The sequence below is a fragment of the Euleptes europaea genome, chromosome 1 (assembly GCF_029931775.1).
Source record: "Euleptes europaea isolate rEulEur1 chromosome 1, rEulEur1.hap1, whole genome shotgun sequence".
Classification (NCBI taxonomy): domain Eukaryota; kingdom Metazoa; phylum Chordata; class Lepidosauria; order Squamata; family Sphaerodactylidae; genus Euleptes; species Euleptes europaea.
Window position 1 is genome coordinate 86,665,235 of NC_079312.1, and position 17,040 is coordinate 86,682,274.

The window sequence follows — 17,040 nt, forward strand, 5'->3', positions numbered from 1 at the left end:
AACTCAGAAAAATATACAAAAGGCAACATGAATGAGGCGAAGTGATCATTTTAGAATGTGTTGGGTATTATCCACTAAATAACTGTTGCACCTTTTTGGCTGTCTTTTGTATTTTCTCAACAGTATGTATGATCCTGCACACTTTCGATACTGTGCAGCTTGACCTCTAGAGGGAACAACCTTTTGCTCTTTGTAACTTTCAAAGTATTGCAACAACTTGTTTGGAAGCATTTCCTTTCAGAAAAGAGTAGGAAAACTATCTTGCTCTCTGTGTGATATTACTGCATGCATACTTTGTACTTGATATAAAGAATGAATACACCCCCTTTGAAAAGGAAAACTAAAGTTAACTTTCCGCCTCCTACACAAATATGGTTTGGCAGGCTCTGCTGGCTTCAACAACCACCAAACTGAAGAGAAAAAAGAGCTGCTACAAAGATTCTGACTGTGATATCCCCATCTGGTGGGAAAGGTGAGTGCTTCGGCAGCCCACTTCCCCAGAATACAGCAACCTTTAAAACAGAAGGATTAAAATCTCACGATACGCTTCAGAGCAGAGTTCTTTATGTTCTGCATGCATGGAAATTTGTGCAAAAGCAAAGTTTTTGGTTTCAAAAGCCAGTTTCTAACCATTTTGGCTACAAAGCTAGACTGGAAATGTGCAAACCACAACTGGTGAAATATCAGACACTCCAGGAAGCAAAGAACATGTGTTTGTGTATGAACAGGATTCCCAGTAGATCTTTAATTACCTGCATTCCCAGTGGATCTTTAATTTCCTTATTATGACTGCTAGAAAAAATGGTGCATTATGAGTAGATCTGGTTTATTTGCATGATACATGCAGGTCACAGTGTTCAGCTTTTTTTGACGTAGAGTTTGGATTTACTTGGTGCAAAGTTCCAGTATTTTTAGTGCAGACTATACATAGAGCTACTATGATGACAATGACTGTAAATTATGACAGTCCTTAGCATTTGCTCCTCCTCATTAGAGTTGTAAATAACATTTATGTAATCAGTGCGAGCAGTGATTCTGTGAGTGACTGCAGGCAACAGGAATCATTCTTTAGGAAGACATTGTCTTCCCCACACCAGTGATTGGAAACAATGTGGATGTGAGCCCTGTTCTCATCCAAGTCAAAAATGACAGTTTGATTTTTACCTTATTGTGTAAATTTGAATAATTTTATGTAGGAAGTTAATCTCAGTGAGCATTATAAAAGGATTTCCTCAACCGGAAATTCCTCCATGATAATAGAATCCCCTGCCCCTAAGGCTCTTGGAGTCAGCATTGCTCAACAACAACTTGGCTAAGAGTAAGCACTGTGACCGCACTCCCTGACTCTTCCTGGGCCAGTCTTCATCATCCATAGGGTTGCCAACCTCCAGGTTGGGTTGGAGATCTCCTGCTATTACAACTCACCTCCACCCGATATAGGTCAGTTCACCTGGAGAAAATGGCCGCTTTGGCAATTGGACTCTATGGTGTTAAAGTCCCTCCCCTCCCCAAACCCCGCCCTACTCAGGTTTCGCCCCAAATTCCTCCTGCTGATGGCGAAGAGGGACCTGGCAAGCCTACCAATGAAGCTGGGAACTTCTGCACGCAAAATGTATCTTCTACTGCTGAGCCACCAACAAGCTGAACCAGTTTTATACTGAGCCAGGTCATTAGTCTTCCAGGCCCTCTTTCCAACACTTGCTTGCCTGAATTTCTTTAACCAGAGAATCGGGGACTGAATCTGGGATTTCCTGCTTGCAAAACATGTGCTTCGCCACTGAGCCACAGTCCTTTTATAACCTCACTAGGAGCTAGAAGTCACTTCAGACGGGTAAAAGGTCAGTTCGGAGTTTGGAAGGGCATTGCTCTATGAAATGCTGCCTGCCTAGTGATGCAATAGCTAATACCCAAGATGCCATTCCAGGTATAGCTCTAAAGGAGATTTGGAGTGTAGCCTGACCTGACAGAGCAGCCCGGTGAGTGGTGCTTTTGCCATCTGTTAATATCAGATGTTCATGGCCAAAAGGTCCAAAGTCCCTTGCTATTAAGCTGCACCCTTTTTATGGGTAGAATTTCTAAAGCTATTGAGGGAACGTTAACTTATGGATCAAGATGCCAAAACTAAAAGTGCCAGGTGCTTGATGTTGACTTTCATGATAAATTAACTATGGTGCAATTCTCTTTGCCAGCTCCTGCCCCACTACAGCAGTATTTAATGATTTGCTATAGAAGATTTGTCTCTGGAAAAGCCCACAACAACTGTTTGTGTTTATTTGCTTCCTCAGGGCTCCATTTAGCCAACAATTTGAGTGAACCATTGCTAAAAATCAGACTCAACGTTTGCAAAGAGATGTTCAGAAATCTAACATTCCTTATTCACAGTGCCCTTTATTGGTCCAGCATGATTGCCTGAACAACTGACTCACTGTGCAAACTAAGCAGCATTTAGCCACTGTTGCTTCCTTTATTTGTGCATGCCCAAGGATCATAATTGGCTAGATCATGCATAACTTAAAAGCAGCTAAACTAGAATGTATGTGCTGTTGTTGCACCTGCAGAGGTGGTAAAATTCAGCAGTTGACAACATTCAGCACGCTGATGCATGTGCAGAACTCGCTGGATCAAACATGAATGCATTAGAGAGGATTGACTGACATTAGAGGATTTTCATGGATGGATCAGCAATGCGGGGGGTGGGGACTAGAACAGCTTGTCAATTCACTGGAAGCTGACTCTCCTGGCCTACCCTGCCTTTCGGGTAATTTGAAAAGACGGGCTAGCTTCCCAGAGGCATGAACCTTTGGCTCAAGAAGAAAGGCTCTGTAGCCCATGCCCCGTGGCCCCAGCATCCCCAGCATCACAAACACAACCTGCACACTACACCAGAATACTCTATAATTGGCAGGAACAGTGTTTGAGGTCCAAAAGACTTTGTGGGGACCACAGACAGCCCTGGAGGAGACATTCTGTTCAGCATCCATGGTCAATGCCAGGTTATTTTACAGTAAAACATCCCTTGGGGACTTCAACCTTGCTGAGGCTGCCCAGATGGGAGCAGCTCAGGGCATCATGGCCACCATGGGGCTGTCCCAGAACATTCTGGTACCTGTGCATATAGCAGGACTTATGTTTTATTTGGTTTTCTCTAGGACAACCCTTTGCAAAGCTTCCAAATATCCATACAACCTCTACCAGATAATGTTTGGTCCATGACAAAGGCAGAGTGGAAAATTGGTAATGGGGGGATTTTCCAGTCTGCCTTTGTCATGGACCAACCATTACCTGCTAGAGATTTAGAGTTATGGATATTTGAAATCTCTGTGGGTCTGACGCAGGGGGCAGAGGGGTTCAGAAAGTTTCTTGATGTGTCTTGGGGATTTTACAGTCAGCGAGGTTGGTGTCCTTTCTCAGCCCCGGTTGGCCTGTGGAATGCAGAGATGAACGGCTCCAAATGGTTTACTGGGGAGCATGGGGTGATGAAATGGTTGGGCAGATGCCTAGAGTGCAAGTGGAGGAAAATTCAAAGTGAATATAACAGAATATGGGTGAGAATGCATTATTGTACCCACTCTGCGGCAGTGATAGCAGAGAAGCAAGCTCACTTCTCCACCATTATTGCATCCATGCAGTGCCTCCAGCAAAGCTTTTTGGGATGGTGAAGGAACTCTTTATCTTAGGCCCTGGACTACGTTGACCGTGGCCTGCTGTGATTCTTTTGCTATCCATTTTGCTCATTTGCTTGAGTGGGTCAAGGACCGTGTAGATCCAGCTGCTTTGAAAAAGGCAGTTGTGCAAAACCTCTCCTGAAGAAGGCATTTCTTGACCCCAGTAACCTAAATAGCCACTGCCCCTTGGCCAGCTGCCATTTTTGGCCAAGATATTTGACTACACAGGTTCAGGCAGTCCTGGAGGGGACAGATTATCTAGACCCATTTCAATCCAGATTGAGGCCTGGGTTTGGGACAGATATGGCCTTGGTTGCTAGGGTTGCCAGCTTCAGGTTGTGAAATACTTGGAGGTTTTGGGGGTGGAGGTTTTGGGGGCTTGAGGAAGGTGGGTTTTGGGGAGGGGAGGACCTCCAATGGGATATAGTGCCATAGAGTCTACCTTCCCAAGCAGCCATTTTCTTCAGGTGAACTGATCTATATCGCCTGGAGATCAGTTGCAATAGTGGGAGATCTCCAGCCACCACCTGGAGTCTGTCAATCCTATTGGTTGCCCTGACTATTTTTGTTGGGTGAGTGATGGGGAATGTGTCCCTCTTGATCCTCCTGGACCTGTCAGTGGCTTTAAATAGCATCAGCAATGGTATCCTTCTTGAAAGGATAGAAGGGCTGGGAGTGGGAGACTGGTGACCACCTCAATGACATTTATGCTATGGGATCACAAAGGAATCCATCTTGTCCCTCTTGGTATTTAACATCTGCATGAAACTGATGACAGAAATCATCAGGGGATTTGGAGCAAGGTGCCACCAATAATGCAGATGGCATCCAGTTCTATTTCTCCCTAACATCTGGGTCAGGTGGGTTTGTAGGAATTCTGATTAAATGTTTGGAGAAGGTAATGGGAAGGACAAGGGCCAATAAATTAAAGCTCAACCCATGCAAGACTGAAATGCTGTTGATCAATGACAAAGCCAATGAAGGACTGAAGTGCCAGCCTGTACTGGAGGGGGTTGTACTCCACCCAAAAGCGCAGTTTTATTCGAGGGCTATGGTTGGAGTCTTAGGTCTCCTCTGTGGCATGCAGCACCTTTTGTCTGCTTTGACTGATACTACAGCAATAGCCCTTCCTCGAAAAGCATGATCTGGCCACAGTGATCACATCCATGTTAGAAGGTAGTGCTTTGATCACATCCATGCTAGATTACTGTAATGTGCCCTTTGTGGGGCTGCCTTTGAAAACTGCCTGGAAATTTCCACTGGTCCAGAATGCAGTAGCTAAATTATTGCTGGGTGTTGGATATAGGGATAGTATCACCCCCTGTGTTGAAAGATCTACAGTAGTTGCCCAACTGTTTCCAGGCACATTTCGAGATACTGATTCTTACCTATAATGCCCTACATTCCTTGGGCTCACTGTACTTGAAGGACAATCTTCTGCCATATTGTCTAGCTCACCATTGAGGTCTTCCTCTCAAGTTCTGCTCTCTGTGCCCCCATCTTCAAAGGTAAGGTGGATGGCAACCAGAGACATGGCTTTTTTGGTGGGTGGCACCTTGCCTTTGGAGTGCCCTCTTCCTTGAGGCTCACCTGTGTCTTGCTTTTCTTTCTTGTAGGTGCCAGGCCAAGGAGTTCTATCTGTTGTTTTTAAGGAGTTCTATGTGTTGCTGGGGGTAAAGGGAAGACGACTGGGGAAGGCACTGGCAAACCACCCCACAAAAAAAAGTCTGCCTAGGAAACGTCGGGATGTGACATCACTCCATGGGTCAGGAATGACCCGGTGCTTGCACAGGGGACCTTTACCTTTATGTGTTGTCTAATGGTATTCTCTTAGAATAAAGAGTGTTTTATAAATATTATTTCAGACTGCTAGTTTTTATGAGAGTTAATGCCTTTGTTTGCTTTTAGTGCAGGTTTATATTGGTCAGGTTTTTTATTATTATTGACTGGAATGTTTTATTATATATTTACTATTACAATCTGTTTTTATTGTAGGCTTGGTTTTGGCTTTACTGTTGCCTCAAGAAGGTCTGGAGAGGGGGTATATAAATTTTCTAAATAAATAAACAATAATAAGTATGTGCCATTTTCCTAGTCGCCCTCTCCCACTGAAGACCTCTGATTCCATTCCTGTGCTGTTCCTGGGGGTTCCCAGTCCCTTAGGAGTAGCATTTCAGGGGCATTTGTAGCTACAGTGTGAGTGTAGGAAGTTTCACTCCATGGACAGAAATCCCTTCAGTTCACAGAAATTGCTGGTGAATCAAAACCACAGTTACCAGGAAACAGTGCTTGAACATTTAAAAGCAATCCAATTAACACAAACACACTCAGCTTTGTGAGTAAGAGGGAACAAAATAGGAACGGCTTCCTCTTCCACCCTACCCCCTCGTAAGATCAAGACAGCCAAAGTCATCTCCGCTTTTAAAAATAAATATATTTTTTTACTTCCAAGTGCATTGGGTGGACAGATGAGGGGGGGGGATATATAAGAGGAAAGCAGTGCAAGGATGCACCTGTGCAAAGTTTTGTGATGGCTTCCATAAGCAAACCTCAAATTTATGATGAGTAAGGCTGAGGAACAAGACTGCAAATTTCTACTGTTGCTTCAGAAAAGAATAGATGGTAACTAATCCCTCTCCAACAACATGGCAGGAGGGGATCAACTTTCCACAGACCTGAGAGCCAGCAGTTTGTCCAGTTGATCAATAACAGAGGGAACCAGCCTTGTTGAGATTACCCTTTCCCAGTGAGTCATAGGCCTAACTAGTAGGGTTGCCAACTGCCAGGTAGTAGCTGGAGATCTCCTGCTATTATTACTGATCTCCAGCCGCTAGAGATCAGTTCCCCTGGAGAAAATGGCCACTTTGGCAATTGGACTCTATGGCACTTAAGTCCCTCCCCTCCCAAACCCCGCCCTCCTCAAGCTCCACCCCAAAAATCTCTCGCCAATAGCGAAGAGGGACCTGGCAACCCTACTAACTAGGAATACCACAAATTTTGTGGCAAACGTATTTGACATTCGAACTTACTGAGTTTGATTGTGTCAATCAGACATGAGCCAATGAACAGGTCTGTTCCCTTCAGAACTGAACCAGTAGAATGCATGCCAAACAGCTTTGCACAGACAGTTTTTGTAAATCTGCACGTGCGTGAAAATGCTACCAGTCCAAACAGATTAGCAGCCAGCCATTAATATTGCTAATGATTACTTAGGCAGATACTGAAAGGTATGGTGTTTTAAAAAAACAAAGATAGTGTTTATTTCTGCCTGATTGATATGATTTGTCACTGCTGAGCAGAGCAGTGGCAAGGAGTGGGGGGAGTAGAATGCACATGGACACAAAGCTAATGGCACTACACGGTACTATAAGGGAGGAACAGTTCAAATTGCCTAATAGCCATGAACGATTTGACAAAAAAACCAAGAATACATTAAAAAACCGGCTCCTTGTTTGCAACTGGTGAACATGACATGAGTCAAATTGGCAGGTGTTTGAGCAGCCCTAGGTCCAACCTTCAGGAACTGGAAGATAGATTCAGGAAATGTGATCCATCTAGACTTAGTTTTTGGCAAGCTTTGCCTAAGCCACAGGTAAAAACAAATCAATTACAGCTTCCCGTTTCATCTTCTCCACCCTGTAGGTTAGCTTGAAGTGTACGATGAAAATGGTAGCATTAGACAGATCTGGATCAGGTAGGTTGCTCCTTAAGAAAGTGGATCAGGCTGATTCCTCCGGTCTAATGTAAAGCATACCATAAACAATGCAGAGAGTAGAGCACAATTCACAAGACAGTGCAATAAAAGCAAGAAACGTTGCAATAGACTATGATCTTATGCCCTTATAAAAGTTCACTCCTGGACTGTTTCATTATATTGCAATTTTGATCCATTTATAAAATGTGCTCCTGAATATTTCTGTTTTGCATATTATCTGGAATGATATAAGTGTAGAAGCCTTCCTGACCTCCTCAGGCACAATTCAGGAACCACAACAGAGAATGCATATGTACAAGGTATCTGATGAAGGCAGTTTTGACTCTCAAAAGCTTATACCCTCAAAATCTTGTTGGTCTCTAAGTTGCTACTGGACTCAAATCTTGCTGTTCTACTGCAGACCAACATGGCTACCCCTCTGACACAACGTATAAGCAGTTGCTGATCTTACCTGTTCGTAGGGTGACACCCTCAGAAGGATTTGCTCAGCTGGATCCCCTCAAATGTGGGAAACACTATGTCCATCAAGACCTCAGCCTTCCCAACCAACATCATTTCCTTCAGGATTCAGTTTCATTTTTCTTCACTCTTAACTATTTAACCACAACAGTCACGCAGTGGATGAGGACCTCTAGCACATCACTGGGGAATCTGGATAAAGAAATACGGAGGGGGTATCATCAGCAAAATACAAATTATATCTCCCAAGGGTTTTACATAGATATTAAATATCATGGGGGCAAGACAACCCTGTGGAATCCCACAGGATGAGTCCCACACTGATGACAACTGGTGACAACACACAGCTCTGAGTTAAGTCCCTAAGGAACAATTTAAACCAGTCCAAAGCACTTCCCTTAATCCCTATTTCTTCCTCCAAATGCCTCAACAAGATGGCACCACCCACTGTGTCAAAGGCTTCTGACAAATCAAGGCATAGCCCTTGTCCATATTCAGAGACATCAACCAGTGTTGTCTTCATCCTATAGCCTGGTCTCAATGAGACTGAAATACGTATAAAGCCAATTAATCATCCAGGAGGACCTAGAGTTGTTCTTCAACCACTCTCTCTTATCACCTTGCCCAGAAAGTGCAAATTAAAGACCAGGTAAAAACCATTCTTCAGTAGTGATGATTCTTTAAGTAAGAGGTGGGTAACAACCTCTTTGAGTACTAAAGGAAGGCACCCTGAGTTAGTGACTGATTAATGATGGACATCAAGGACTTTTTAATGTGATCCTTTATGATTTCAGCACCCAGGATGGACAGGGATCCAGAGCAGAAGTGGTGGCTTTCACAGATCCCAAAATCTTAACTACATGTATCTCAGTAACTGGATCAAAACGATCCATAAATGGACCAGACAATGCACTAGACAGTCCTTCTGTCTGAACTATATTACATCCGGCATCCGGATTGGAATGTATTTGAGAGATTTTCTCAAAGTTTTCTGAAAAACTTTGCAAAAGCGTCACATCTAATCATCAGATTCTGAAAATTTAGAAACTCAGACTTTGGAGTCAATAAGTGTCAAAATACTTTACACAACTGAGCTACGACCAAATTATCTGATGCAATGGTAGCAGAGAAGTGTGATTTCTTTGTTGCTCTCAGTCCTGCCTCATAGATCTTCCCATAGATCTACCCTATTGGTGCCACACAGACCCATACCTTGAGGAAGCAGTGGTCAGACCACAGCACAGGCTGAACCTCCAGCTCCAAGCCAGACCTTCCCCCAAAGGCTCAGTACAAAAAATTAATGTATGTCTTTTGTTAAGCATGGGAGGGGGCATATAACCTGAAAGAGAACCTAATGGCTAGAGAGGACACAAAATCCTGGGCTGGCCCAGAAAAGGTTCTATTGGCATGAATGTTGAAATCTCTCCAAACAATGAGTCTAGGGGTCTGCAGCACCAATCCCGAGACCACCTCCATCTAACATAAGGTACAGACAATCAGTGCCAGATATAGTTTGTGTTTTGGGACTCTGTAAAAGGGGGAATATGAATGAAGCATGATAGCCACCACCACCACCCAGTGTGGGGTTGATGAAGGTCCACATAACCAGGTGGAGTTGAGACAACCCTAGCTTCCACTACAGTAAGAACCTAGCCTGTGTCTGATTGTGGGTTTTGCTTATTTCTAGTGGGAAGGGAAAAGATAATCTCAAAATAGCTCCTTTTAGCATGGCCCCAAAGGGACTCTTGTTGACCATAAGGTTAGCTAGAGGTTATAAATGATGGCCGTGATATTATATTCTCCCTCCTCCCCCTTGCTTGTTCTAGACATAATTACTTTGTGGCTGCACAGAACCTCCTGGGGCTCAAATACAGACTTTTTACACCTAGCAGAAACTGTTCTGTTCTGAAGCTTGTAAAAAACAAAATACCCCCCAAAATTCCAACCATTTGTTTGCCTCTTTTTAAAAGTAGGTTCCACATTCCAGAACTGTCTGTCCAGACGCTGACATCTTTTACAGTTGAAACTGTCTTCCACTTGTTTATTGACCCAGCTTTTTTGTATGGTGCCATTTGAGCAACAGAGAACTTTTCCCCCCTGTCTTGAAAAGCTTATAGGCTTGAGAAGTTATGGGATGGGGGGGGGGCAAAGAGTGCCCTGTAAAAGGAAGCTGATGGAACAGACATGTCTGGCTTGTGTTGCTTTATCCCCAAGTTGCACTGGATTTCATTAAGCTGTATGCTTATCCAGTAATGCGATCTAAGGAAACACTCACTGTTGCTTTTAAAGCTTGGACAGGGAGGGAGTACAAGAAGGGACATCATTTTAAAATTGAACCTTCATTTCTTCATATTCTCTTGCTGCCTCACTCCTAGTGCCTTAATAAACTAATATTCTTATTCACACGCATGGTAAGGTGTCTATTTCTACTCATCACACCTTACCCCAAAATTTTCATCCTTATACATTCATTTAAAATATTGGAATGCACTTGATGGGAAAGAAGCCTAGGACATTACTTTTAAAACAACAACAACAACAACTCTACTATAGGCTTATTAAGATTGCCATGAAGGAGATTTATTTATTTGAATTTATCTGATTGTTTGGTTTTTGGAATTTTTGTACCACCTTCTAACCTTTCCCTCATTCCCACCCCATTCACCACACACACTGCTTAATTGCACAAACTGGCCTGACCTTCCTTGGACTGTTACCAATGGCAGCAGCTCCAATGTTGAATGGGCTCATAAGCAAGTGTGCCCCATCTATTGGGACCATTGCTATGGGTGGAGCTAAGGGCGGCTTTGGGAGCCAGGGCTGTTTTTTGAAACCTGACTCTGCTCTTTGTTACTCCAAACAGACCCTGAGAGAAAGTAAGGAAAGAAGATGACACTGGGTGGCTGGATCATTCCCTATAGGAACACCATGGAATGCCACAATATCCCTACTTCCCCAGACTGAGCCCAGTTTCTGGAGTTTTGGAAGATAGAGTTTGGAAACATTGTTTCCCATGAAGAAGTCTTTAAGTACAGATATTGCTTCTCTCCCTTTGTTTTCCTATTACTAATGGTATGAGCAAGATGAGCAAGATTTACATGTCCCTGTGACCTCACTGGTTTTGTGTGCAACCTGATCCTATGAAGAGTTAAGGGGATCCTGCTGTTCCCTGGTTGGTACTGTGAGGTCACTGTTCCTTTTGTTCTCCCTGGGACTGATCTTGCCTATACTGTATTTAGGCACCTTTTAAATTGGTTGTTTTTTTTTAATGTAGTTTTATATTAATATATATGCATTTATGATGTGCGTTTTTAATGTTGATAAATTTTTATTTGCACTGTTATGAGCCGTCCTGAGCCTAATTTATGCTGAGAAAGGGTGGGATAGAAGTTTAAACAAACAAACAAATGACTACCAAAACCCCACTGCAACATTGCCTCCAAATGCTGCACATTACTGTCTCGATGGGAATGAGCAGCAACCATTTACCTGTACGTGAAAATAATAGAGGTGTATTCAAGGTTACTGTGCAGGTGCAGGAAAATCCTGTTTCCTCTCCAGCTATTAAGATCTGAGTGTTGTCCTATATGTATAGCTCATCTGCATTGCTGTTCTCTTTTCAGTCACTCTGAAGTGTGACTGAAATTTAGGGGAATGGGACAGACTGTTTGGGGTAGACTTTAATACAGAGCTTCTTTTTTAAATGTCATGGCTGACCCATTTTTGCAAGGTAGCATGCAAGAAACAGAACAATATATCTACACATAAAATGAACATCATACATAAATGCATATAATCAAATATCACCATACTACCAGAAAAAAAACCCTAAATATTGGAATTAAATACCTTCTTCTTTCCAGAGGTTACTAAAAGTAATCTAAGCACAGACAAAAAAAGGCTTTGTATTCAGGCAGAAGAAGAAGAAATTACATAACCTGAGATGACATTCTCTTGACACTTTAAAGACTAACAAATTTATTATAGCACAAGCTTTGTGAACCATAGCCCATATGTTCATTGCTACAAACTTTTTAAAGCTGCCTTTAGCAGGATCTCTGGTGAGACAGCATTGAAATTTTCTAAATACATAAATATTAAGGTTGCCAAACTCCAGGTGGTGTCTGAAGATCTCCCGCTATTTCTACTGATCTCCAGGTGACAGAGATCAGTTCCCCTGGAGAAAATGGCAACTTTGGCAATTGGACTCTATGGCATTGAAGTCTCTCCCCTCTCCAACCCCCCCTCCTCAGGCTCCACACCCAACCTGGAGCTGTTTATAATAAATATAAACAGCAGAATGGTAGAGTGGGGTGTTGTTCTAAAGAGAGACCAAAAGTTTCCAAGACCTTCATGTGTTACATCATGGGTCCCCAACCTTTTTGAGCCTGCAGGCACATTTGGAATTCTGACACAGCATGATGGACACAGCAACAAAATGGATGCCACAAAATAGCTGCCTCAGAAGGTAGAGCCAGCCACAAAATGATTGCCACAGCTTAACTTCAGTAGATCCTTGTGCTGTGATGGCAACTGCTGCTAAAGCAACATTTTTTAAAAATCTGCACAGCCAATCAAGTCTCCAATAGTCAATCAGAAGCCTTGCTGGGCAAAAGCCCTACCTGGCCCCACCCATTTCTAAAAACACTCAGTGGATGCAAGCAAAGGTGTCAGCAGGCACCATGGCACCCACAGGCACCACACTGGGGCCCCGTGTTATATACTTAACCAGGAGGCATTGGATGGTATGTATACTACCAATCCACTCAACAACATTTGAGCCTTCATCTAGGAGTCTGGAAGAGCCATTTATGCTTGAGGAAGACTCCTTAGGCAGGAGCCTTTGGTAAGAAGAGGTTTGGAACCTCCAGGACAGCTTTCTCAGCGGATCGCAAGGACAATGGGTAAACATACAGGAGAAGCCGACTCTTCATATGCGGAGCCTTAGGCTACAGTTCTAAGAACACTTTCCTGGGAATAAGACCTACTGAACAAAATGCAATTTACTTTTGAGGAGAGCTGCTTAAGATTGCTTTCTAAGCCAATTATGTCTCTATAGGTACTAAATGTTTCTATAGGCACTAAAAGAATATTCCTTCAAGTGGAGTGAATAGGGTTCTGCATACTGATAAACCCAAACAGAAAATAAACCCGAAATTAGCCTTTTTTGTAAAGCCGAATAGCCGATTCCCGAAAAGCTGAATAAATATTCGGCTTTTCAAGATTGGCTATTCGCCTTTGCTCATAAGCATGGCTCTGTGCTTTCTCCCCCTTTTCTTTCTCTTTTTTGACTGGTTTTGTTAGGGCCCCAACTATGGGGCCCTAACCCCATAGATAGGGATTTTGAGATAGGGATCGAGTAATCGGAGCCAACTTGGTCTGACCAACTTTCCAGGTATATCACCCACAGAAGACTAGTCTGCAAGCAGAAGAGTCATTAAAAGACGGGGCTCACCCAGTCCCATCTGGAGGGATATACCCTCCAAATAAAAAGAGCCAGCTTCAACAGCTACTGACACCACCAGTCTTTCGAAGATTTCTTCATCCATGTGGATGACCAATCTCCTTCAGACCCCCCACCCCCCGTGGTTGAGACTTCAGCTAGCTCTGATCTTAACCCTCCCAAAAATCTGCTCTGAAACTGAAGGCCACCTCAAGTAGAGGCTTCGTTTCCCCGCACAGTGACCAACTCTTTGAATCAACTTTTTCATGATCACAATAAAGGACTGCTCACAGGATGACATTTGTCACCAAAAGGAATGTTTTCTGTGCCTTATTTTGCTTGCATTTAAGCCTTTTTCCTCTGTTTGGAAGTTCATTTGCATGGACATCAGGCAAAGTGACCTAGAAACGAAGGCAGACCCCAGACTACGAGGTGCCAGCCTGGAATCGGCTCTTTCCACCAGTCTTCGGCAACACTGAACTTTTGAACCTGATGGACAGCTTGGCTCGCAAATGCCTGGGAGAAGGGGGCGACCAATTTGTAGGCCCATAAAATTGGACCCCCGACCCAAAGTTCAACAAACTTTCATGACGGTTGAAGGAGAATCCCTTGCAGCCATGCTGCAAATTTACGTACTCTACCTCCTAAACACCCCCCAGGAGCTTCAGAAAAAATCCCCATTGACTATAATGGGCCCGAGTTTTTCAGGAAACCCAAAAATAAGCCGAATACCCATATTTACCTGTATGGTAAAAGGTAAAGGTCCCCTGTGCAAGCACCAGGTCATTCCTGACCCATGGGGTGACATCATATCCCGACGTTTACTAGGCACACTTTGTTTGCGGGGTGGTTTGCCAGTGCCTTCCCCAGTCATCTTCCCTTTACCCCCAGCAAGCTGGGTACTCATTTTACCGACCTCGGAAGGATGGAAGGCTGAGTCAACCTGGAGCCGGCTACCTGAAACCGACTTCCGTGAGCAGAGCTTTTGACTGCAGTACTGCTTACCACTCTGCGCCACGGGGCTCCTACCTGTATGGGTATTTGGCTTATTTCGGGTTTACCGAACAAAAATTGGGCTAAGAAAACCCGAACCCGACATTACCCAAAAAAATTTGCACCACCCTAGGAGTGAACATTCTATTATGTGACACTTTCCATTAAAAAAAAATGTTGCAAGATATTTGTGTTCTTTTAATTGGAGAGATCCATTTAAGGTTCCCAGCTACGGGATGGGAAATTCCTGAAGATTTGGGTGTAAAGCCTGGAGATGGTGGGATCTGGGGAGGGGAGGGACTTCAGTGGGATATAATGCCATAAAGCACATCCTCCAAAGCATCTATTTTCTCCAGGGGAACTGATCTCTGTAATCTGGAGATGAGGTATAAATCCAGGAGATTTGAAGGCCCCACTTGTACGTTGGCATTCCTCGATCCAACTTTGTCACAGCTGCCTCTTTCTATGGATATAATATTCTACTGTGTAATAACATTTGTGTAATAGAAGTAGTAATAGGTATTCAGATGCTTCAGTCAAAGTTGGCGTCTCTAATGCCTATCAGGTCTCTATTACATATGGATATCCCTTCTCACAGAATCTATTATGTTGAATTTGTATAGACAGGCACAACAATGAGATCCTGTTTGGCTGTTAAATATAATGGAAAACTAGGAGTGCTTCCCAGTTATATTGTTTGCTGTGTGATGTATTTATACTGGAATAAAGTTAGAATGATGCAGCAGTCTTGCCAAAGGATAGCATGACTGTGCAACATCTGAAGCTGTTCCAAACAAGTCACTTCAGTCTTCAAGGAAAGATCTCATCAAGTGCTATTGTATTTCAAAGCAAGCGCTTTGGCTTTAACATAATTACACGTTGTGTTCACGGACAAATAGATGCAAGGATTGTGCCATTGATGATGACTGATATGAAATATTTATGCCTTCAGAAAGAAAGGTTAGGAAATGCCTGAACATGTTCTTTACTTGGCGGGAAAAAACAGGAAAGGCTCATTCTAGTCTGTCCACGCATTCTGAAGTCATGACAACTTTTTGGAAGCCAGTGGCTAGTACTTTAGATATATGACTGTATATACTGTACAAGAAAGGGGATTGCAGCTGCTATCTCAGACCCACACCCTCCATATGCCCAACATTCATGTGCCGGTCAAAATGTGTGCAGAATAGGCTATATGCATAGGTGGGAATCTCACCTATGGATTTAGTATGCTAGGAAAAACTGATCACACTATGTATGAAGTGGTCACTGTGCATTAACTTTATGCTCCAACAAAGGTGTAGAAAGGAGACTGGGCACAGAGAAGGAGGGAGGGAGGGAGGGAGGGAGAGGCCAGCCAGCACCATAATCCAACCATCCATATGTCTGCACAGGTCTCTCTCTCAGAAATCAATGAATGTGTGTTCAGCCGTCTGGGTCCATTTCCTGTAAATGCCACATGTGGATTAGAAATAAACACAGGGAGTGAAAATGCAAGCCAGCACAAATAACTTCTGAACTACCATTTCATGCCTAAACTTTCTGTTTTATTTCTTTCCCTCTTTTCCAATGCTCGCTTAACTCTTTCAGTGCCATTGGACAGCACAGGTTTCAGTCACAGACACCATTCCCCTTCCCCTAGGCAGGACAGCTTTGTTAGCAGTATGCACAGACTTGTTCAGAGAGACAGAGAGAGAGAGAGAGAGAAGGTGTTCAGTCTGAAAATTGTTCAAGACAAAGAGGAGGAGAGAACGACTTGTAGACATGTTTGTTCAACACCATTAAGTGGTTTGTTGTTTTAAACCAACATTTCGTATTGAGCCCACAGAATACTAGGGAGCCAGTGCAGCTCCCCAACGGCTCTTGTACAATTGTATTCCCTGTAGGTTGGCCCTAACTGGAAATGGACTGCTGCACTCAGGGTTTTGGAAATCCATTAAGGATATGTATTCCAGCTGTGAGTCAGTGTGGAGAGGTAGATAAAACGTTGGACTCATATTGACTTGAATTCAAATATTTGTTTAGGCATGAAGATTACTGAGTGGCATTAGACAACTCATTACCTTTCAATGTCGCCTACCTCGCAGGGTTGTAGTAAAGATAATGTTGGATAACCCTGTGTATTCTGCCTTGAGGAAGTGTGGAATACAAACGAGATAAGAAAATATGTTGATTTATGTTGAGGCAGAAGCCCGGGCACACAGTTTTTAGTTAGTTTAGTTTATATTACTGTCTTTCTGCAGCACCAAGGGCACTTAAGGCAGTTCACAGAAGACTAAATTCACACAATGATTAAAAAATATCAAACAATGTCAGATATGATATCAGATACATCCTTCACCAAAAATTCATCCTAGCCCTGTATATAGGGCACAGCAACTTATCCAAACTTAGCACAATGCATTTGCATTAGCACAGTGCATTTGTATTTGGGCTTCTTTTTAGAATCCCCTGTGCCATTAGCAATTTTATGATATGGTGATGAAAGACAGTAGGACAACAAACAAACCAATTGGCAGAGCTTGTTATTTTTAGCAGTTCACTGGCATCACGTTTACAATGTCTTTCTTCAGTACTATTCCCTTTCCTAGACTTTTTGTCTCCTTCTCCTCTCTTCCCCCTTTTTCCCCCATCTCTTCACCAGCAACAATAACCCCAATATGTTGACAGAGCAGACAAGTCAAAGGACGGTCTGTTTCTTTAAGACTGAGCAGAAGGACCTTATATCGTGTCGCCGCATGTCAGCACCTTCAACCATCCAGAAG